This window comes from Muscardinus avellanarius (assembly GCF_963383645.1).
Source record: "Muscardinus avellanarius genome assembly, chromosome: 13".
NCBI classification, from domain to species: Eukaryota; Metazoa; Chordata; class Mammalia; order Rodentia; family Gliridae; genus Muscardinus; species Muscardinus avellanarius.
Window position 1 is genome coordinate 28,312,283 of NC_137799.1, and position 23,529 is coordinate 28,335,811.

The following is a 23,529-nucleotide window of genomic DNA, read 5'->3' on the forward strand; positions in this document are numbered from 1 at the left end:
ATTGACTTTGATATGTTTGTTAATGTACATCATGTATATTAGGGAATTTTGCTCTTCCCAAACCATCTCATCCCCCTCAGTTAAGTCATCTTATTTGCTCATTTATGGTATCTCTTTTTTCATCTAGAGTCCTTTCTATGACCCATCTTCTCCCTAGCTTCCACATATTAAGGAGGGAATTAGATTTCTTATTTTGTGTGACTGACTAATCTCACTTAGCATAATGTGCTCCAGTTCCATCCACTTCCCTGTAAATGATGTAATTGTGTTTTTCTTTCTGGCTGGGTAAAATTCCATTGTGTACATATCCCATAGTTTTGTAATCCATTCATCTGTTGATGGACATCTTGGCTGGTTCCATAGTTTGGCAATTGTGAATTGTGCAGCTCTGAACATAGATACTCAGGCATTAGTTTGGTAGTTTGGTTTCCATTCTTTTGGGTCAATATCCAGAAGAGGTATTGCTGGATCATATGGTAAGCTTGTTCCCATTCTTCTGAGGATCCTCCATACTGTTTTCCAAAGTGGTTACAGTAATTTGCAATCTCACCAAAAATGCATTAGAGTTCCCACTTCTCCACATCCTTGCCAGCATCTGTTGTTGTTTGTGTTTTGAATGATTGCTGTTCTAGTTGGAGTTAGGTGAAATCTCAGGGTAGTTTTGATTTGCATCTTTCTGATTGCTAATGATATTGAGCATTTTTTTCATGCATTTATTGGCCATTTGAATTTCTTCTTTTGTAAAGTGTCTATTTAATTCACTTGCCCATTTTTGGATTGGGTTATTTTCTTAGTGCTGAGTTTCTTGAATTCTCTGTATAGTCTAGATATTAGCCCTCTATTGGAAGAGTAGTTCGCAAAAATTTCCCAATCTGTTGGCTCTGTTGAAGTTCTTGATAGTTTCTTTTGCTGTACAGAAGCTCTTCAGTTTCATGCAATCCCATGTATTGATTCACCTTTTAGTTTCTTGTGCCTTTGGGGTCTTGTTGAGACAGTTTTTACCTGTGCTTGTGTGTTGCAGTGTTGGACCTATGCCCTCTTCAAGGAGCCTCAGGGGCTCTGGTCTGATTTCCAAGTCTTTGATCTATCTAGAATTGATTCTTGTGCAGAGTGAGAAAGTGGGGTTTATTTTCATTTTTCTGCATATGGCTAACCAGTTTTGCAGAAGATATGTTTAAATTCTAACTCTGGTACCTGTGGATATTCTTCCATAGGGCCTTCAGAGGCCCTATGAATGACGCCTTGATTTATGACTTCTAATCTCCAGAATTGTGAAATAATACATTGTATTTTAGTCCATTCAGTTTAATGGAATTTAGTTATAACAAGGAGAGGAAATTAATATAAAAAACTTTAGATATCCACTGACATATTAGTAAATGAACAAAGTCAAACAGAAACAGAAGACATAAGCAAATTTCTGTGTGTGTGTGTGTGTGTGTGTGTGTGTGTGTGTGTGTGTGTGTGTGTGTTTACTGGGGATGGAACCCAGGGATATTCTACCTTCGACCCAAACCCCCAGCCCTATTTTTTACTCTTTATTTTGAAACAGGGTCTCGCTGAGTTGCATAGGGCCTCACTAAGTAGCTGAGGCTGTCCTCAAACTTTGATCCTCCTGTCTCATTCTCCTAAATGTTGGGATTACAAGCTTGCACCACCATACCTGGCTGAGACCTGTTTCTAAATAATTAAAAGATCAGGCTAGGGGTGTAGCTCAGAGGTAGAATGGCCCTGGTGCTCAATCCCCAGCACCACAAGAAAGAAAAAGAAAGAAAGAAAGAAAGAAAGAAAGAAAGAAAGAAAGAAAGAAAGAAAGAAAGAAAGAAAGAAAGAAGAGGAAGGAAGGAAGGAAGGAAGGAAGGAAGGAAGGAAGGAAGGAAGGAAGGAAGACAGGGTCTCACTAAGTTCCACAGGGCCTTACAAATTGCTGAGGTTGGCTGTGAATCACGATTCTCTTATCTCAACCTCCCAAGTACTGGGATTACAAGCCTGTACCACCACACCCAGCTTACACTGTATTCTTAAAAGTAATTTAGAGACTATTTAAATTGTATTGGAAGATGTGCATAGGTTAGATGTAAATAATATGCCATCTTATATAAGGAACTTGATCATCTGCAGACTTTGGTGTCTGCAGGGGGAGAGAATCCTGAACCAGTATCCTTTGAATATATAGAAACAACTGTATAAAACTGACTGGTAATAGTAAATATAGAGCCAAATTTAGAATAACGCTGCATTGGTAATACATAAATCACAGTTCTAGAATAAAAATTAAAATATAAAAGTGCTAACAATAACTCTTACTGCATTAGCTTGTTAACAGATATACAGTATAAAAAGATGTAGCCAGTTATGATGGTGCACACCTGTAATCCTAGTACTTGAGGAATCTCAGACTGGAGGATTAAAGGTTCTAGGCCAGCATGGGGTAACTTAGTAAATTAAAAAAAAAATAAACCAGGTGTGGTGGCATATGCTTGTAATCCCAGTACTTGGTAGGCTGAGACAGGAAGGTCTCTCAAGTTCAAAGCCAGCCTCAGTTACTTAGTGAGGCACTCTGCAACTTAATGAAACCCTGTTTCCAAATAAAATATAAAATAGATTTGAGATTGTAGCCCAGAGGTAGAAGGCCCCTGGGTTCCTTCCCTAGTACCCTCCCCTCACACACAAAAGGACTGATGTACCTAGGTTCCCAGTACCATCAAAATAAATAAATAAATAAATAAATAAATAAATAAATAAATAAACGTAGTGTTACATCAAAACCAAAGTGGGGTGGGGGAGTATAAGAACAGTACTTATGCTGTGTGCAATCAGAGTTGTTATTAGCTTAAAAACAGACTTGTAAGATGACATGATGTTTTGTGAAAGTCTCTTGGTAATCAAAAACCTATAGTAATAAAGAAAAGAGAGAAAAGAATCAAAGCATGCCATTACAGAAAATCATCAGATCACAAAAGAAAACAACAAGAGGAAAAGAAAACATAAGAGCATTTATAAAACAACCAAGAAACAATGAAACTAATGGCAGTGGTAAATTTACATTCTCTTTGAAGATTTTCTTTAACTGTCCAGGAAGTCACTTTTCCTTCCTCTCAATTCCCTTGGCATTTTATCTGCTCATTCAGAAAATATTTATTGACTATTTACTGTGTGTTTTCACTGTAACAGTAGTCACTAACTATAAAGCAAAAAAAAAAAAAAAAGGGCAGGGTGCAAAAATTTCTGTTTTTATGGAGCTTATATTCTAAAGAAATATGCAATTAAAACAAAGGTAAAATTATAAAATATTAAATAATGGTAGTCACAAGAGACATTAAAGTCAATATGAAGGATAAGAAATATCAGGGTGAGATGAGGACTGAAGTTTTAAAGTAGGTGTCTGAGAAACACCCTAGGGGAAAGACTATCTGTGCGGTATTTACAGCATTTATCACTTTCTGGGAAAGCTGTTTGCTTTTTAAATTTTATTTTTTAATCACAACAAAAGACAAATAACATTGATCATTTTGATAGATTTTAAATGTGTGCTTTTTGTGGCGTTAATTACATTTACACTGTTGAGCAATCATGTCCCATATGAATCTCCCCAAGTTTTCTTTTCTCCCAAAAAAGAAACTCTTTATCCATTGTTTTTCTCTGTCTTGTAAACTGTGTTCTACTTCCTGTCACTAAGAACTTGACTATTCTGGCTGCCTCATATAAACAAAATCATACAATATTTGTCCTTGTGTGTCCTTATTTCATTTAGCGTATCTTCAAGATACATCTGTGTTGTAGCATGTATCAGAAAGCCATTCCTTTTTAAAAATAGAATTAAGCTGGGCATGGTGGCGGATGCTTGTAATCCCAGCATTTGGGAGGCTGAGACAGGAGGATCACAGTTCAGGGACAGCCTCAGCTACTTAGAGAGGCCTTTGGCAACTCAGTGAGACCCTGTTTCAAAATAAAGAATAAAAAAATAGGGTTGGGGGTGTAACTTGGAGGTAGAATGCCCCTGGGTTCCATCCCCAGTACCACACACACAAAAAAATGAAATTAATATTATTCAATATTTAATATTATTCAATATTATTTCATTTTATATATAGGTACTATTTTTATTCACTTAATAATGGATATTTGGGTTATTTCCACCCTTTATTGCTAACAATGCTGCTGCAAATATGAATATGTAAATATAATTTCAAATCTCTTTCAATACACCCAGAAATGGAATTGCTAAATCAAATACTAATTCCATGTTTAATTTTACAAGAAACTGCCATACTCAGATTATGCCATAGAGGCTGTACAATTATACTTCTTTACTTCCTTACCGCATGTGGAATTTTGTTTGCTTTCTGATAATCAAAGAGCAGGAGGTCATTATCTGATTGCAGTTTTGATTTCATTTCCCTAATAATTGATGATGTTGATGCATATGCTATACTTATCAGTCATCTGTATATCTCCTTTGGCGAAAAGTCTGAGTACTTGGCCAGTTTTTGAATTGCGTTGTTTGTTGTTGAGTGTTACAACCTTGCTATATTCTGATATTAATCCCTTATCAGACAAGTGTTTGGCAAATATTTCCTCCCATTCTTTGATCAGCCTTTTTACCCTGTGAACAGTGTCGTTGGAGGCATAAATTTGTAGAATTTGATGAATACACTGTCAGCCAGAGGATGGTGAATGCCTGAGGTTTAGGGCCAACTTCAGCAACTTAGCAAGACCCTGTTTCAAAATAAAAATAAAAGATCTGGGGGTATAGCTTGGTGGAAGAATGCCCCTGGGTTCAATTTCCAGTACAAAAACAAACAAATAAAGAAAAAAAAAAGATCTTTATGCTTTCAGTTTATATACAAGAAATCATTGCCAAATCTAATGATTTGAAGCTTTACCCTGTGTTTTTTGTCCAATAGTGTTTTGGTTTTAGAATATTAAGCCTCGCCCGGGCGTGGTGGTGCACGCTTGTAATCCCCGCGTTTGGGAGGCTGAGACAGGAGGATTGCACAGGTTCAAAGCCAGCCTCAGGTACTTAGTGAGGCTCTCAGCAACTTAGTGAGACCCTGTTTCCAAATAAAAATATAAAATAGGTCTGGGAGTATAGCCCAGAGGTAGAAGGCCTCTGGGTTCCACCCCCAGTACCACCAAAAAAAAAAAAAAAAAAAAAAAATTAGAATGTTAAGCCTTTAAGCTAGGCGGTGGCACACACTTGTAATCCCAGCATTTGGGAGGCTGAGACTGGAGGATGGCAGGTTTGCGACCACTCTCAGCTACTTAGTGAGGCCCCTTGCAACTCAGTGAGACCGGGTTTCAAAAAAAAAGAATAAAAAATTGGGCTGTGGTGGAGCTTGGAGGTAGAATGCCCCTGATGCCCCTGGGTTCCATCCCTAGTACCTTAAAAAAAAAAAAAAAAGTAAAGCCTTTGATCATTATAAATTTTAAATTTTTGTATATGTTGTCAGGTAAAGTCCAACACCATTTTATTTTTTGCATATGTGAAACGTAGAAATTAAGGGCAATTTCCTCATACTGAGGATTAAAATCTACAAATTGCTTTAACTTCTGACCTTCCTGATACCTTCTTTTTCTGTACTTTCTTGTGGGAAGAGTACAGGCTCAGGCTGCCCCCCACCCCTGGCCTGCTGGAGGCCAGGAGGCTGAGAGGGGCAGGCTCTGGATATCTAAGTCTGCATATGTATATCTCCTGCCTTTCATCCCACTTTGTTGCCTGAGAAAAGCATTCCCGGCCCCTGAGTTGTCTGAAGATGGAGATTTGAGACATAAAAGTTTCCTCTATCTTCCATCAAAGCTGCCTTTGAATAAAACCTATTTTCCTGCTGATTTGAAGCAGAGATTTTATGGAGTTTAGTCAGGGAGCGAAAGGTCCAGGCCTCACCTCCGGAAGTCAGGATGGATGGAGTCCTTGGCTTTCGTGGCTGATAAGAATTTCAGCACCCGCCAGTTAAAGACAGAGGTTTATTTAGGAAAGTGGGGATACCCGCTCAAGAGAGAACCCGGGCCACCTCAAGATAGAGCCGCTTCTGAAAACTACCCAGAGGTAGAAGGGTTCCATCCCCAGTACCACCAAAAAAAAAAAAAAAAAATATATATATATATATATATATATATATATATATATGGATGCCACATTGATATCCTTATATAGCATAATCTTAGTTTTGAAAAATAATAAACCACTATCACCACAATAAGTGCTTATGTATAAAGCCAAAAAAAGTCACTTGAAGAAAAAATCAGAATGTGAATTATGATTAGCTCATGGTAATGGAATAACTGATTATTAAAATGTTACCATTTTTTACAAAATTTCAATAATGAATCTACCTTCCTTTTTTTTGTACTGAGAGTTGAATTTGGGGATATTCTACCTCTAGCTACACCTTCAACCAAATAGAGTCTCACTAAGTTGCAGAGGGCCTCGATAAGTTGTTGAGGTTGGCCTTGATCCAGTGTTCCTGCAGGCATGTATCACCATGCCCAGCTTATTTGTTTCAAATAAGGAAAACAAATTATAAGATGTATTTCAAATTCAATCAATAAATGAAAACATGTTTATTTTAAGCTCAAATTCTTAAAAAACCAATGCATTATGTTATGATGTTTGGAATAGGATTTCTTTGAAGAGGTCATGTTTTGGAAATATTTTTTTATCTTGGTAAACTTGGCACAAATCACATTTCTGTCTCCCACAAGCCCAGTAAGCACATTCAGTATTTAGCAAACTCATCAGATACATACAAAGCCAATGACTACTTATTATTTAAACTGAGGAAGGATGCTGTCACTTGGGCTGAAATACATGGTAATATAAGCAAAACACTTTTTCTGTGATGTCATAGAAAAAGATTTTAATGTCAGAAGGTTACCTGGAAAGCCTGAAATTAGAGCAAGTAGAAGACAGTTTTATGATTTGACCATCTAATGAAGTATTTCTCAAACTGTAGGTCTGTGGGCTCCCTACATCATTCTCAACATAGATATTCATTAAAATGTAGTCCTGAGCCAGGCGTCGAGGTGCACTCCTGTAATCCTAGTACTTGAGAGGCTGAGACAGGAGGATTGCAGGTTAAAGGATAGCCTTAGCAATTTAGCAAGACTTTTAAAAATCTAGTAGAATTCCATTGTGTGTATTGCCCATAATTTTGCAATCCATTTATCTGTTGATGGAGACCTAGATTGGTTCCATATTGTGGCTATTACGAATTGTGCTGCTATGAACATGGATATGCATATGTTACCGTAGTTCTCTGATTTCAACCCCTTTGGAAAGATACTCAGGAGTGGGATAGCCAGATTATATGGTGGATCCATTCCCAGTTTTATGAGGAATCTCCACACTGATCTCCATAGCAGCTGAACTAGTTTGCACTCTTACAAACAGTGTAAGAATTCCTCTTTCCCCACATTCTCACCAGCATTTGTTGTTGTTTGATTTATTTATGCTTGCCACTCTGATTGGGGTTAGATGGAATCTCAGCGTAGTTTTGATTTACATCTCCCTGATGGCTAATGATGTTGAACATCTTTTCATGTATCTATTGGCCATTTGTATCTCTTCTTTTGTGAAATGTCTATTCAATTCAGTTGCCCATTTCTTGATTGGGTTATTTGTTTTGCTAGTGTAGAGTCTTTAGAGCTCTTTGTATGTTCTGGATATTAGTCCTCTATTAGAACAGTGGCTGATAAAGATCCCTTCTCTTCCTTCTCCACCTTCTCTTCCTCCCCTCCTCCTCTTCCCCTCCCCCTCCTTCAGCTCTTCCTCTTCCTCTCCCTTCTCTTCCTCCCCTCTTCCTCCTTCCCTTTCTCCTCCTGCTGCTCTTCCTCCTCCTCCTCTCCCTTCTCTTCCTCCTCCTCCCCCTCCTCCTTCCCTTTCTCCTCCTCCTCCTTTTTTCTGCTCCTCCTCCTGCTCCTCCTTTCCCCCTTTCTCCTCCTTCTGCTCTTCCTCCTCCTGTTCCTCCTCTTCCTTTTAGAAACTTGTGGAATTATGTTATCTTTTTTTCAGATATTTTGAAGTCTAGCTCCCCCGTGTCCAGCACACACCTTTGATCCAGTTCAATCTTGCCCTTCTTTGATGATGACAGGCAGTCTCCAGGTTCTCGTCCCTTCCCCTCCACCAAATGGCTTATTCGCATTGATCAAAATCGCTCAAAGCAAAGTTATTTTATTCCTTTGTCTATCTTCTAGGACATAAAATTATTAGGAAGGCAAGTGAAAAACTCTGCTTTCATCTGAATGAAGTGTCCAGAGTGTTACCCTCACTAATCCTGTGTGTTGTGCCAGCTTCGTGGCTTTCTTCCATGTGGTTCATCTCTGCTTCCACAAAAACACCACTTCTGTTCCTGTCTCCTTTCATCTCTGTCCAAGTGTTCAGAGATTCTTTGCATCTATTGTTATCACAGCCCACAGTGCTGCTCCACCTCCTCCCTCCAGGTCTTTTGTACACAGCTCACCCTTGTATCCCTGAGTTCTCATGGATCCGTTCCATCCCGCCAACTCTCAGTGGTATCTCTGAGGTCTTGTTTGTCACCAGTGCTATAGTCTCAAAGTTACTACGTGCTCATGTTGTGTGCATGATATCTGGACATCTGCTGCCTACGCTTTGTTTCTGATGTCCTTCCCCATTGTTTTCCCATTGAATTACTCAGAACCTCCCTCACGGTTGAAATGCTTCCCAGGCTTTCCTTAATGCCATCCACGGAAACCCATCTCAGTTTCATCTAGGTTATTTCCCCCTCCTATCCCATCTGTTTTCCATTTACAACCCTTTTGGCCAGATGAGTTGGTCTCTGACTAAACACATTCTTTTCAGTCTTTGAAAATGCTCTCAGTTCCTAGCCAAATATCCATCATTCCTGCCTTTGAAGCCATGGTCCTGAAATATAAACCAGTGCCCAGCGTGTACCTAGTCATTCATCTATGTATCATAGTTTTATTCTCAACATTTTTGTCCCTAAGTCTTTTCTTCTATGTCCCAAACTTCACAGCACCTTGGGTGCTTCCATATTCTTTTTTCAACGGGCACTCATTTCCCTGCAGCCTAGCAGTACAATGTTTCTGAGCATCCTCTGTAGGTTCTGCCACATGCTAGACTTGTGCTCCACAAAACAAACACCCTTTCTCGCATAGCTGGGTTGTGTCCATTCACAGTCCCTATCATATCCTTCTCCGGGAGTCCCCGAGTCCCAGTATGCAACATTTCCTCCATAGCTTTACCATTCACATAAGTCTTCCTCCTCAATGGGAAAGGAATATTAGAGGTGGTATAGAAAAGTTAGAGAGGAGGCTTGCTCTGATACTTATTGCTGGGTAACTAACGAGTAGATCCTGCAAGCCCCAGCTTCTTTACCCTTCAAGTTGGGGATGCAGTACTGACTTTGAAGGGCTATTAAGATGATTTCGTAAGATATATGTGAAGCCACTTTGTACATCAGGAGCAATACAGTCTTAGGTAATGTAGAATAAACATGGGCTATTGTTTTCCACAAACTTGTGAGTACATGCAACATGAGAAGATGCCCAGCATTTTTTAACCCCATATTAATACATTTATTAAGCATGTCCTTTCTCCAGAGAGTCATAGTGGCCATTGTGATCATCTGCACACTGTCTCATTCTTTGGGTTTTAACACTGTTGTGCATCAGTGTTTTCTGGCATCCTTGTGATCATCCTAGCAATGGGCAAGAATCTCATTATTTACTTGAATCCTGAGCAGTTTTGACCTCTAGCTCAGGCAAGGTCCACTATGAGCTAATTTCATGTGTGAACTGCCATGGTCTCCTCTTCTCTACCCCAACTCTGATGGGGCAATATGGTTTCTCTAGGTTATAGACTATCCTAACAACATCTAACCATGGTAATAGTGACTACAGTCCTCATATATTGAATATTCACTGTGTGTTGTATACTCTGAGAGGCTTTTTTTTTTTTTTTCAGTACTGGGGATGGAACCCAGGGCATTCTACCTCTGAGCTATACCCCCAGCACTATGTTTTTTTTTTTATTATTCTTTATTTGGAACAAGGTCTCACTGAATTGCAAAGGGCCTCACTAAGTAGCTAACCACAATCCTCCTGTCTCAGCCTCCCAAATGCTGGGATTACAAGCCTGAGACACCACACCTGGCTTGAGAGGCTCTTAAACACATTGTTTTTTGACAATTAAAAAAAATGTTGTTACTCTAACAAGACTTCCTAGACATACTTTTAAAAACAACTAATCCAGGCTGGGCATGGTGGTGCACGCTTGTAATCCCCGCGTTTGGGAGGTGGAGACAGGAGCATCGCGCTGGTTCGAAGCCAGCCTTGCTGGCTTAAGAGACCCTGTTTCCAAAAATAAAAAAGTATAAAATAGGTCTGGGAGTGTAGCCCGGAGGTAGAAGGGCTTCCAGGAACCCCAGTACCACCAAAAAAAAAAAAAAAAAAAAAAAAAAAAAAGACAACTAATCCATGAAATCTTATTTCATTTCATTTTTTTGTACTGGGGATTGAACTAGGAACATTCTACCTCTGAGTCAAACCCCCAGAACATTTTGTTATTTTGTGTGTGTGGTACTAGGAGTGGAACCCAGGGACATTCTATCTCAGGTTACACCCCTAGCCCTGTTTTTTTTTTTTTTTTTTTTTTTTTTTTTGAAACAGGGACTCACTAAGTTGTGGAGTTTCTTACTAAGTAGCTAAGGCTGGCCTCAAACCTGCGATCATCCTGTCTCAGCCTCCCAAGTGCTGGGATTACAAACATGTACCACAATGTCTGGCAGAACTTTTTAATTTTGAAACAGGGTTTATTTTTGGTGGTACTGGGGTTCCTGAAAGCCCTTCTTCCTCCGGGCTACACTCCCAGACCTATTTTATATTTTTGAAACAGGGTCTCTTACGCCAGCTCAGCTGGCTTCTACACACTTTTTACAGTTCAGGTTAATGATTCATTCTTATTCTTTAAAAAAAATTCCTGCAAACTTGTTCTTGCTTTTATTTTTAGTGTTATTAAGTAGTTGTTTTATTACATTTGAGCACATATTTAAGGTATTTCTAATGAGTAGGGAACTGTGAAATTATGTAGTAATAGAATAATACTTTGATAGAGCAACAATATGCTGCGATTTGAACCTGAGCGATCCTCCTGTCTCCGCCTCCCAAGCGCAGGGATTACAAGCGCGCCACCACGCCCATCCGAAACAGGGTTTAAGTAGCTGAAGCTTGCTTCGAACCTGTACTCCTCAGGTCTCAGCCTCCCAGGTTTTGGGATTATAGGCATGGCCACAACACCTGGCTCCCTCCAAGAGATGTGTGTGTGTGTGTGTGTGTGTGTGTGTGTGTGTGTGTGTTATAGAGGATTTAACCCTGGGGCATTCTACCTCAAAGCTACACCTCTAGCCCTTTTTATGTTTTTGTATTAAAATGGGGTCTTGCTAGGTTGTTTAAAGTCTCATTACATTATTGCCAAAGCTGTCCTCAAACCTCTGCTTCTCCTATCTCAGCCTCCCAAGTACTGGGTTTATTATTGTAGTTGTTGTTGTTATTATTATTATTATTATTATTATTATTATTATTATTATTTTGGTGGTACTGAGGTTTCTGGAAGCCCTTCTACCTCTGGGCTACACTCCCAGACCTATTTTTTTATATTTTTTATTTGGAAACAGGGTCTCCTAAGCCAGCGCAGCTGGCTTCGAACCCACACGATCCTCCTGTCTCCACCTCCCAAGCATGGGGATTACAAGCGTGCGCCACCACGCCCAGCAAGTACTGGGTTTATAGGTGTATGCAACCATGCCTGGCTTCTTCATGAGGTTTTATTTTAGTTATTTTTGGTACTGGGGCTTGAACCCTGGGGTATTCTAACTCTAAGCTACACCTCTAATCTTTTTTGTGTCTTTATTTTGAAACGAGGTTTCGCTAAATTTTTGAGGCTGTCCTCTAACCTGGAATCCTCCTGTCTTAGCCTTCTAGCTACGAGATTACAGGCATGTGTCACCATACCCAACTCCTCCATGAGGTTTTAATATCACAGATATCGTGTGTGTGTGTGTGTGTGTGTGTTAGTTACTGGGGATTGAACCAGGAACATTCTATCTTCAACCTATATCCTTATACCAATGTTATCTCCTCCTCCTCTTTCCCCTCCCTCTTCTTCTTCCTGTACTTGGGATGAAACCAGGGTCATTCTACCTTTAAGCTACACCCCCAGCCCTATTTTTATTCTTTATTTTGGAACAGGTTCTCACTGAGTTGCAAAGGACCTCATTCAGTAGCAGAGGCTGGCCAGGAACAGCGATCCTCCTGTCTCAGCCCCCCCCAAGTACTGGGATTATAAGTGTGTGCCACTACACCTGGCTTCGTTCTTATTTTTATTTTTATTTTTTTGCCACAAGGAAGATCGAACCCAGAGCCTTGCACATGCTAGGCAAGCGCTCTACCACTGAGTCCCATCCTCACCTTTATTTTTTAAATTTTGGAACAGGGTCTCACTAAATCACTGAGGGCCTCACTAAACTGCTGAAGTTGGCTTCAAATCTGTGATTCTTTTGCCTCAGCCTCCCAAGTACTGGGATTATAGGCATGTGCCACCATTCCTGGCTCAGTGTTTTTGTTTAGGTACTAAATGTAAACCTGGGCTTTACACATAAAAAGAGTGAGGAGTCCCTCATTAATCAAGATAAGCCTTCCTCCTTTCCTATCTTTCCATTCAAACTTTGCTGATATTTCCCCTCCATTATCTGGAGTCCCACTGGTATCCTCTGTGTTTCCTAGTTTGGGCATATTAGAGGAAACATATGTACCTTCTCCTTCTGTGCTTGGCTGATCTCACTTAACATAATGTTCTCCAGGGCTTTCCATCTTCTTGCAAGGTCTACATCTGAATATGTGTAAAATTATGAATATGACATGGTTAACCTGGACAACCATTGGTGGGAGGGGGGGAGGGAAAACGGGGGCGGGGGGGGAGGGCACCAAATATAGTTTAAATGTAAACTATTTATGTTCAATAAAAAAATTTGTTAAAAAAAAGAGTGAGGAGTCACGCATGGTGGCACACACCCAGTGAGACCCTCTTTTTTTTTTTTTTTTTTGGTGGTACTGGGGTTCCTGGAAGCCCTTCTACCTCCAGGCAACACTCCCAGACCTATTTTTATATTTTTGAAACAGGGTCTCTTAACGCCAGTGCGGCTGGCTTCGAGCCTGCGCGATCCTCCTGTCTCTGCCTCCCAAGCGAGGGGATTACAAGTGTGTGCCACCACGCCCGGCGTGAGACCCTCTTTTAAAATAAAAATGGAAACAGAGCTGGAGGTATAGCTTGGAGGCAGGCTACCCCTGAGTTTAATCCCCAGTACCACAAAAAAGAAAAAAAAAAAAAAAAAAAAAGGATGAGTTTGCTGTTCAGAGCTTGATGTATACTAGGCATATGCTTTTCTACTGAGCTGCTCCCCCAGTCTCTAAAGTTATTTTACTTTCTCCCCCAAGAACCAATCACACACACACACACACACACACACACACACACTTTTTTCCTTTTTCTTCTTTCAATCATTCCCCAAATAATTGCTAAACTGTTTGCTCAGTTCCTGAACCTATTACATGACCATTGACCTCTGAGAAAGGAACCTGGACTCTGAGGCCAGGGCTCACACTCCATCTGGGGAAAGGCTGCCTTCTCCACGCAGAGCGCAGCCCCAGGTTGAGCCGGCAGACCCAGCTGGATGGAGTGCTGTGGCCTCTCTCCACCACACTGGTTTCTTTGTGGCCTCCTCCCCCAGGCCTTTGAATGAGATGCTGGACATTCCTTGTGAGAAACCTGAGGAGGATACTAAAGAGACGGCCACAGTTTTCTTACTGTCTGCCGCCAGGTTTCTCGGGGGCCCAGCTGTTGGGATAAGATTTTGTAGATTATTTTTTAATATATTGAAATCTTTTGAGATTGTGCTTCCTTAGTTTTCTGTAGTGTCAAAGGGCCAGAAAACACGGCAAAGAGGGAAGATAGTTGGGCATATGGTTGGAAGAGGAGAGGAGAGAGAGAGAGGGAAGAGGGTAGGAGGAGAGAATATAATGCAGAAAGCAAAGACCTTGGAATCCTGCAGCTGGCTGGCTTGGTTACTTCGTGACTCTGGCCAAATTACTTCAGCACTCTAGGTCACGATTTTCTTATATGTAAAAAGGAGTTTTCATACTTATTTATCAGAGTCTATGTGAGGTTGTACATACAATATTTGACACATAAAAGGCACCCAGCCAGGTGTGGTGGTACATGCTTGTAATCCCAGTACTTGGAAGGCTGAGACAGGAGGATTGCAGGTTTGAGGACAGTCTCCGCAAGTAGTGAATGTCTTATCAATTTAGTGAGGCCCTGTTTCAAAATAAAAATAAAAGAGAGCTGAGGGTTTAATTCAGAGGTAGAATGTCTGTGGGTTCAATCCCCATTACTACAAAAAATAAAAAATAAAAGGGACCCAAGTGCAGAAGTATTATGATTACCACATATGCATAGTAAGAACAAAAGAGATTTGAATACTCAGGCATGGTGGCATACACCTATAATTCCAGCACTTGAGAGGCTGAGACAGAAGAAGGTTCACAAGTTTGAGGACAGCCTGAGAAGTACATAGAAATATTTCGAGACTCTCAGAAACCTAGTGAGACCCTGCTTAAAAATTACAAATAAGCCGGGCGTGGTGGCGCACGCTTGTAATCCCAGCATTCGGGAGGCTGAGAACTGGAGGATCGTGGCTCGTGGCCAGCCTCAGCTACTTAGTGAGACCCTCTGCAACTTAGTGAGCCCCTGTTTCAAAATAAAGAATAAAAAATAGGGCAGGGGTGTAGCTCGGAGGTCGAATGCCCCTGGGTTCAATCACCAGTACCACCACAAAAAAAAAAAAAAAATATATATATATATATATATATGGTTGCAATTCAGACATGGTTGACAAGTGGTATGATTTCTCTCATACAGATAACAATAGCTATAAGAACATAGATAATTGTACTAAGATAAATTAAGATGCTATAAGTTTTGAGTGTTTATGACCTTTGTTTTTAATGTAAATTAGCTATAAGTTTATATAATTTAAATTTTACTGGCTGCCTAACAGTCTAGCTACAAAAATCCTGAAAATGTATCAGTTGGCTCTTGCACTAGGACACCACTGAGGAATGCTGCACAGTCAGGATTATGTTAGCCAGGCACAGTGGAGCATACTTTAATTTCAGTCAGGAGGATCATATGTTTGAGGCCAGTCTCAGCCACTTACTGAGACTCCCAGCAACTCAGTGAGATCCTGCTTCAAAATAAAAAAAACAAAAAGGGCTGGGAGTGTAGCTTGGTCGCTTGGGGGTAGAATGCCCCTGGGCTCAAACCCCTGTATCCCACTTCAATTATGTTTATTACAGATGTAACAATTTATAATTCAATCTCAACCCAGTTAAGGAAATCTGCCAGTGCCCACTGGAGCACTCTCACAGAAGCAGCCAGTAGGGGGCAGTATGGTTCCAGTTGGTCCCTTACATAGGGAGCCAGACCTCAGCCTGTGGTTACCAGAACAAAGAAAGGGAATGCCCCAGAAAGCAGAGACTGGGATCAGGGTGTCTCCCCAGGTGTGGACTAGGGAAGAGACCAGGAAACCAAAGCAGGAGTCCTAGAGTGCTCTTGGAGAAGGCACTACCAGAGAAGCCTCCTGCTCCTTGACCATCTGGCTTAGGACAGGCGTAAGGCCCAGTCTATCTCCCTGGTGGGACAAAGACTCTGGACAGAGGATAAACTTGGACTTAGAAACTGAGTGAGACAGAAATTTTCTGCCTTTCACTGGGCTCAGGGCTTGTAGTTGAGAGGCCCAAAGATGGGGCCCAATGCTAGCACAAAGTAGAATTTTCTAGTCAGCTAGACAATTTGGAGCCTGGGAGGGCACAAGCAAAGCTCAAAACATCTAATGTCTAAGCTGCCGTCTTCCTGCACACAGGGTCTTTGGATAAGTTTTTAAGCAGGAGCCAAACGCACAACACCACACACCCATTAGAGGATAATGTGAAAAGCACTTTGTATTTAATTTGTCCTAATTCTATTTTGTATGTTTACGATCACTTTCAGGAAGGCCCACTTACGGCTCCAATGTCTCTTTTAGGAGCTGGGAAATGGTAAGTCTTGATGACTTGACTTTTCCCCACTTAGAGGATGGAGGGTAAAGGCATCCGCCGCGACAGAGCCGAACCAGCGTCCAGGGCAGTCACGTCTTCTTACTAATTTAGGCAAGATGCTCCTTACATTTTTTTTCTTAATTATTAAGATCATTTCTATAAAAAAGGTTTTTGTTTTTTCTTTAGACTCAAAGAAGAGATTTTGTTTAGTTTATGAAGGCCTAGTTTTGTATTAAAACTTGAAAACCCAAGGGTGTCTGATGAGTTGTGCTTATCTCTGTCCTCTCTCCAGGCATGAATGGTCAGTCTCCTGGCCACAGGATAAAAGTCATTTCATAAATGACGATAGGATGATAGAAGACCAACGACTTTGAGATGTGTGACTTCATCTCATGGTGTTATCTTCAATAGTTTATCAACTGTTAGACTCAGTGGTGTGTTAGAAATAATGGAAAAACAGTACATCTGGGGGATTCATGTCAAGCATAAGTTAAAGTTGCCAAATAATTTACTTATTACAAGAATATAGTATGCTTATATATAATGTATAGTAAGCTTATATATAGTATGTATGTATACATATTATATATATGGTGTGTGTGTGTGTGTGTGTGTGTGTGCATGTGTGTGTGTGTGTGTGTGTGTGTGTGTGTGTATGTGTTTGGTACTGGGGGTTGAACCCGAGGCATTCTCTCTTTGAGCTATACCCTCAGCCTGATTTTACTTCTTATTAGGTTGATGAGAGTCTCACTACTTGCTGAGGCTGTCCTTGAACCTGCAATCCTCCTATCTCAGCCTCCCAAGTACTGAGATTATAAGAATGTGCCACCATGCCCAGCGAGTATTCCTATATTAAAATAAAAAGTCATACTTCATATGGAAGAATAAAGAAGATATCTAAAATAGTTAATAAATAGGATCTTAGTATGCATACTGTTTTATAACTTTGAAAATTATTTTACAGTGAATACTTTTTAAAACATAGAGAGTAGTCTATAATTAACCTTCAAACTTGGTCAATTTTGTTTTATCTATATTCTTCTCTCTCTCTCTCTCTTTTTATTTTTTATTTTTTATTTTGGTGGTACTGGAGGTGAATCCAGAGGCTTCCTACCTCTGGGTTATACTCCCAGACCTATTTTATATTTTATTTGGAAACAGGGTCTCACTAAGTTGCTGAGAGCCTCACTAAGTAGCTAAGGCTGGCTTTGAACCTGTGTGATCTTCCTGTCTCAGCTTCCCAAGTGCTGGGATTACAAGTGTGCGCCACCATGCCCGGCTTCCTTATATCTCTTAGCAGTGAAACATTTCATCTATAAATATAAAATTTTATTTTATTATAAATTTTTTGTAGTTCTGGGAATGGAACCCAGGGGCATTCTACCTCTGAGCTACACCCCCAGCTCTATTTTTAAATTTTTTTTTTTTAAATTTTGAAACAGGGTCTCACTGAGTTGCAAAGGGCCTAAGTAGCTGAGGCTGTCCTTGAACCATAATCCTCCTGTCTCAGCCTCCCAAGTTGGGATTACAAGCATGTGCCACCATGCCCAGCTAAATACAGAATTTAAAAAATATAACACACCATCATCAAATTTTGAAATAATTATAAAAATCTCAGAGTATCATTTGATAGTTGATTGACGCTCAAATTTCCTCTGTGTTCCCAATGTGTGCATGCATCAACTTCTCAGGGTAATATATTTGAATTGATTAATATTTCTCTTAAGTCTTTTAATTTACGGATCCTTCTGTCATCTCTTTTTCTCCTGTTTACTCATTAAAGATATACTTTTAAAATCTTTTTTGGCCGGGCGTGGTGGCGCACACTTGTAATCCCCGTGCTTGGGAGGCTGAGACTGGAGGATTGAACTGGTACAAAGCCAGCCTCAGCTACTTAGTGGGGCCCTTTGCAACTCAGTGAGACCTTGTTTCAAAATAAAAAAATTAAAATAATAGGGCTGGGGGTGTAGCTCAGAGGTAGAATGCCTCTGGGTTCCATTCCCAGAACTACAAAAAATTTATAATAAAATTCTATCTTTATAGATAAAATGTTTCACTGCTAAGAGATATAAGGAAGCTGGGCGTGGTGGCGCACACTTGTAATCCCCGTGTTTGGGAGGCTGAGACAGGAGGATCACACAGGTACAAAGCCAGTCTCAGCTACTGAGTGAGGCTCTCAGCAACTTAGTGAGACCCTGTTTCCAAATAAAATATAAAAATAGGTCTGGGAGTGTAGCCTGGAGGTAGAAAAGCCTCTGGGTTCCACCCCCAGTAACACACACACACACACACACACACACACACACACACACATCTTTTTAGTTTTCTTCTATATACTTTTAATATTAACATATCACAAACATTTTCCCATTATTCTACTTATGGATATTTTATAGTTTACTTCCACAATCTCCTATTGTTGGATAACTGTTTCCAATATGTTCCCAATAGCCAACCTACTGCAATAAATGCCCTCATTTATATATTTCTGAAGACTTGCTTCTTTTGTTAAGAAAACTAATAGATACACAATTGCTGGTTAAAAGAATCTCTCTCTCTCTCTCTCTCTCTCTCTCTCTCTCTCTCTCTCTCTCTCTCTCTCTCTTCCTCTCTCTCTCTCTCTCTCCCTCCCTCTTCCTAAGTGCTTTTCCGAATGTCTTTTTTTTTTCTAAAGTAAGGTATGAATTTACTTTTGAATTTGATTGAAATTTAAACTCCAAATTGAGGACAGGTATAGCAAATATTGGCACCATTTCTTTCCCTATAGGATATGGTAAACAGTGTCTCACAGCAGAAAGGGCAAAGAGAGACTGATGGCAAGATAGTATCGCAGGTGTTCACAGTCATGCGGCAGGTTGAACTGGAAGTGTTTGTCCTCGGTGGCCACTCCTCTGGCTTGGTGAGTCACTCCAGTTGAGCTGCAAATGAATCCTTTTACGTGATGGATGAAAACCCTAAGCACATAAACGGAATGCCTTGGGAAATGTGTCCATTCTTTCCTTGATGGCTGTGCTCAAACTATAGGGCTACAAGAAAGGCTACATGTCCAGGAGAGAAGGTGAGGGGCTGTGACTGCTCTTGAAGATTTTATGATTTCCTTTGAAAGCCTCAAACAAATTAGAATGGGGCCTGGTGCTGGACATGGTGGAACACACCTGTAATCTCAGTCTTTGAAAGGCTGAGACAGGAGGATCACAGTTTCAAGGCCAGCCTCAGCAGCTTAGTAAGGTCCTCATTAATTCAGTGAGACCCTGTTTCAAAATAAAATAATATAAGAGTAGGGCTGGGGGTATAGCTCAGAGGTAGACTGTTCCTGGATTCATCCCCAGTACCAAAAAAGGGGGGGCAGGTTGATGGATTGGAAAGGTGGTAGGGGTAGAGTTAAAACAGTTATGAACTGATAATTATGGAAGCTACATGTTGGGTACATGGTGGTATGTGTTCTTAATCTAATTTGGGGTTTATTTGAAAAGTCATGTGCATGATAAAATAAATTAGAAAGTATCTCAGAGTAATGTGGCCAACCCATGACCATGAGCCCCTGGGTGGCTCTGCAGGGCTCCGAGTACAGCCCTTGGGGCAAGCAGGGATGAATGAGGTATCACTGTAAGTAATTGTAATAGAGTGTGTTAAAAGTAATAAGATGTCCTTGGAAAGATTGCAAACGCTATTCCATGCAAGCGTGCACCATTATTCACTTTTATTTAATGCAATAAATGAATGACACATGAATATTTTAGAAGGGAAATTGTTGCAGCTCCTTGGCATGATTCTGCCTTATACCCTTGGCCAAGGGGACCAACCTTGCATTGGAGTATTTTGTGTGTGTGTGTGGTAATGGGGATGGACCCAGGGACTTTTTACCTCTGGGCTACACCCACAGACCTATTTTATTTTTATTTGGAAACAGGGCCAAGTTGCCGAGAGCCTCACTAAGTTGCTGAAGCTGGCTTCAAGCCTGTGATCCTCTGGTTTCAGCCTCCCAATTCCTCAGATTACAAGGGTGTGCCACCACACTCAGGTCTTGTGTTGGAGTCTTAAGAAACAAATCACACAAGCACAACAAAGCAATTTTGTAATTAGAAAATTTTACTGTCTGTAGAATCTCAAATATTAAAGGCACTGAAAGCACCTGTGGTGTAACAAATGGGGATACATGACTTACCACTGAGAATTTTTTCTTTTGAACCCATTAAGTCCAAAGTTCTCAATTCTGTGAACCAACCTTTCCTTCCCCCTCTCTTCTTTCTTTCTTTCTTTCTTTCTTTCTTTCTTTCTTTCTTTCTTTCTTTCTTTCTTTCTTTCATACTGGGGATTCGATCTAGGGGCATTCAACCTCTGAACTAAACCCCCAGCCCTACTTTTTAAATTTGAAACAAGGTCTAACTGAGTTGTTGAGGACCTTGCTCAGTTGCTAAGGCTGTGATCCTCCTATCTCAGCCCCCTAAATACCGTAATTATAGGCATGTGTCATCATACTTGGCTCAGTTCTTTGACTATTTCAATTAAATTGATATGGGTGCGCTAAAATAAGTTGAAGTCATAATCTAGAATGTATATACTCTTATCTTAATATACTATTATCTTAATATTAACTGATATTATAATTGTTATAATTTAATTGTATTATTATATAATTATATAGTTGTTATATAATTATATCATTTCTTATAAACTATGTTTAAGTTTTTCTTAACATCTAGAATGATATGACAAATGGGTTAAAAATTTAGGAAGTCAAGGATTTGTCAGTGCGGTGGTACACGCTTGTAACCCCAGCATTTGGGAGGCCGAGACAGGAGGATAGCAGTTTTCAGACAGCTTCAGCTATTTGGTGAAGTTCTCCATAGTTTAGTGAGACCCTGTTTCAAAATAAAGAATAAAAAATCGGCGTGGTGGTATACACTTGTAATCCCAGCATTTGAGAGGAGACAGGAGGATCGCCATTTGCAGAGAGCCTTAGGTACTTAGTGAGGCCCTTTGCAACTCAATGAGACCCTGTTTCAAAATAGAGAATAAAAAATAGGGCTTGGGGTGTAGCTCAGAGGTGGAATGCCCCTGGGTTCCATCCCCAGTAACACACACACACACACACACACACACACACACACACACACACACACACCAAAACGAAGTCAAGGAACCCTGAGGACCTCAGCGGAATAATATATTACTCATCACCACTACCCAAGATGGCTCTAGAAAATCAGGTCTCTTGAATTTTAATTGTAGGATGAGTCCCATGCCCTGGTGAGGTAAATTTTTGATATAAAGAATGCTTATTTTAGTTAGATATTTGAGTTCTTAGATGCTTCCTCATGGTAGGCTCAGGACTAAGAGTTTTTTTGCTCAGGACAAAGCAAAATATAAAGTCAAGTCATCTAACTAGCCCCAGAACAGATTACATACAGACAAATGAGAAAATGTCATTTTACAGGTCAGAAACCACTAGCAGGCAGATGGCTGATTTTTTTTTTTTTTTTTGTGTGTGTGTGTGTGTGTGTGTGTGTTCCCACATAAACTAGAAACTAAAGACTAAAACTAGAAAGTAGAAAACTAGAACCCTTAATGGGCATAAATCATATCTTGATTATAAAAGGCCTCATTTCATAGAATAATAAAGATTTGATCCCTTCAAGGAATTTCTCAGTCCATCCAAAAGAAAACAAAGAATGAATGAGGCATATAAACTCAAGGTTACATTGAAATCACAGCTTTTGATTACATAAAATGGTAAAACATAAAATTCATCCTCTTAACTTTCCTCGTATCGTAAGAGAACATTTTATATTCTCTGTGAAAAATGCATTGTATTTTGCCTGCCATCAAGAGCTGCCTATTTCTCACCAATACCAAAGTGTGCTCTCATTTCATTTAGAACCTGTCTTAAAGTGATTTATAATGCTATGGTGAGCTGACGTCAACTTGTCTGAGTCTAAAGGCCAATGTACACATCTCTTCTGCACTCTGTGTCCAATGACATTGTGTAGGCGACTTGAAATCTGATATGGTAGAAGTATTTATACCACAGATATTGGCAAACACTATACACAGGAATTTTGTTTCTATTGTTTTGCTATTGGACCCGGGGGCAACCTACCTCTGAGCTATATATACCCTCTCAGCCCTTTTTTTATTTTGAAATGGGATATTGCTAAGTTGCTGAAGGTGGCCTTGAATTTGCGATCCTCTTGTCTCAGCCTCCCTGGGATACAGGCATGTGCCACCACTCCCAGCCCAGCACTTTATTTTTAATTTTGGGTCCATGCTTAACAGTCAAGATTTAACACTTGTGGTTTCAGTCTGTTTCTAAGTGACCACAAAGACTCATTGCATTCTGCTAAAGCACCGATAATGCCCAACACTTTCAATATGGGTCTGCATGACCTGACCTTTGTCTGCTTCTTAGGCTCCATTTCATGTTCTTTCAGTTGCTCACTGTTCTTCAGACACATGGACTTTTTTTTCTTTCATTTAGTTGGAAAGCTTGTGCTCCTTCTCAACCTTGGTCTTTTTAGAGTTTTTTTCTGTGCCCCAACCCACCTGTCCCCTAGTGAATACCCAAGTATCCTTCTGCTCATAGCTGAATTTCTGCTTTTTCAGAGAAGCAGTTCTTGACTTTGAGCTCTGATCACATGCCAGAGTTCAAAGCTTTCTTCACCCTCTAACCCATAGCTTGGTAAAACTGAAAACAGGTTGTAGCTCTATATCTACCTGTGATTATTTGGTTCAGGGCTACCTCCTGCTTTGAGCAGTGACTCCAACGGGAGGTAAGGCTATGTCTGTCTGTGTTTCATGAGTTTCTCTGGTGATCAGTAGGCATTAGCTTTTCTTTTTCTTTTCTTTCTTTTTCTTTCTTTCTTATTTCTTTTTTCTTTTTTGCACTACTGGGGATGGAACCCAGGGGCATTCTACCTCCAAGCTACACTCCCAGACCTATTTTTTATTCTTTATTTTAAAACCGGGTCTCACTGAGTTGCAAAGGGCCTCACTAAGTAGCCGAGGCCGTCCAAGAACCTCAATCCTCCTGTCTCAGCCTCCCACATGCTGGGATTACAAGCATGTGCCACCACACCCAGCTTGGCAGTAGGCTTTTTAAACATAAGGATTTAGGAAAGAGTTCAAAGATTCCAAATATTATACAAAGTAGTATAATAAACACCTCCAAATTTCAACATTTTTCCAGAATCATTTCAAAAAATTTTAAAGAACAGAAACATTGATATGCTAAGTAAAAAGATTTGTGATTTCTCTTTCAATTCCATGGCCTTCTTTTTCTTGCTGGAGAAAACCAGCATAATGAAGGCATTTTGTACCCTTTCTCTATACAAACAAGCCATAATTTGCATGAGAAGATCCATCTCAATGCATATTTAGAAAAGCTATTACTAATCT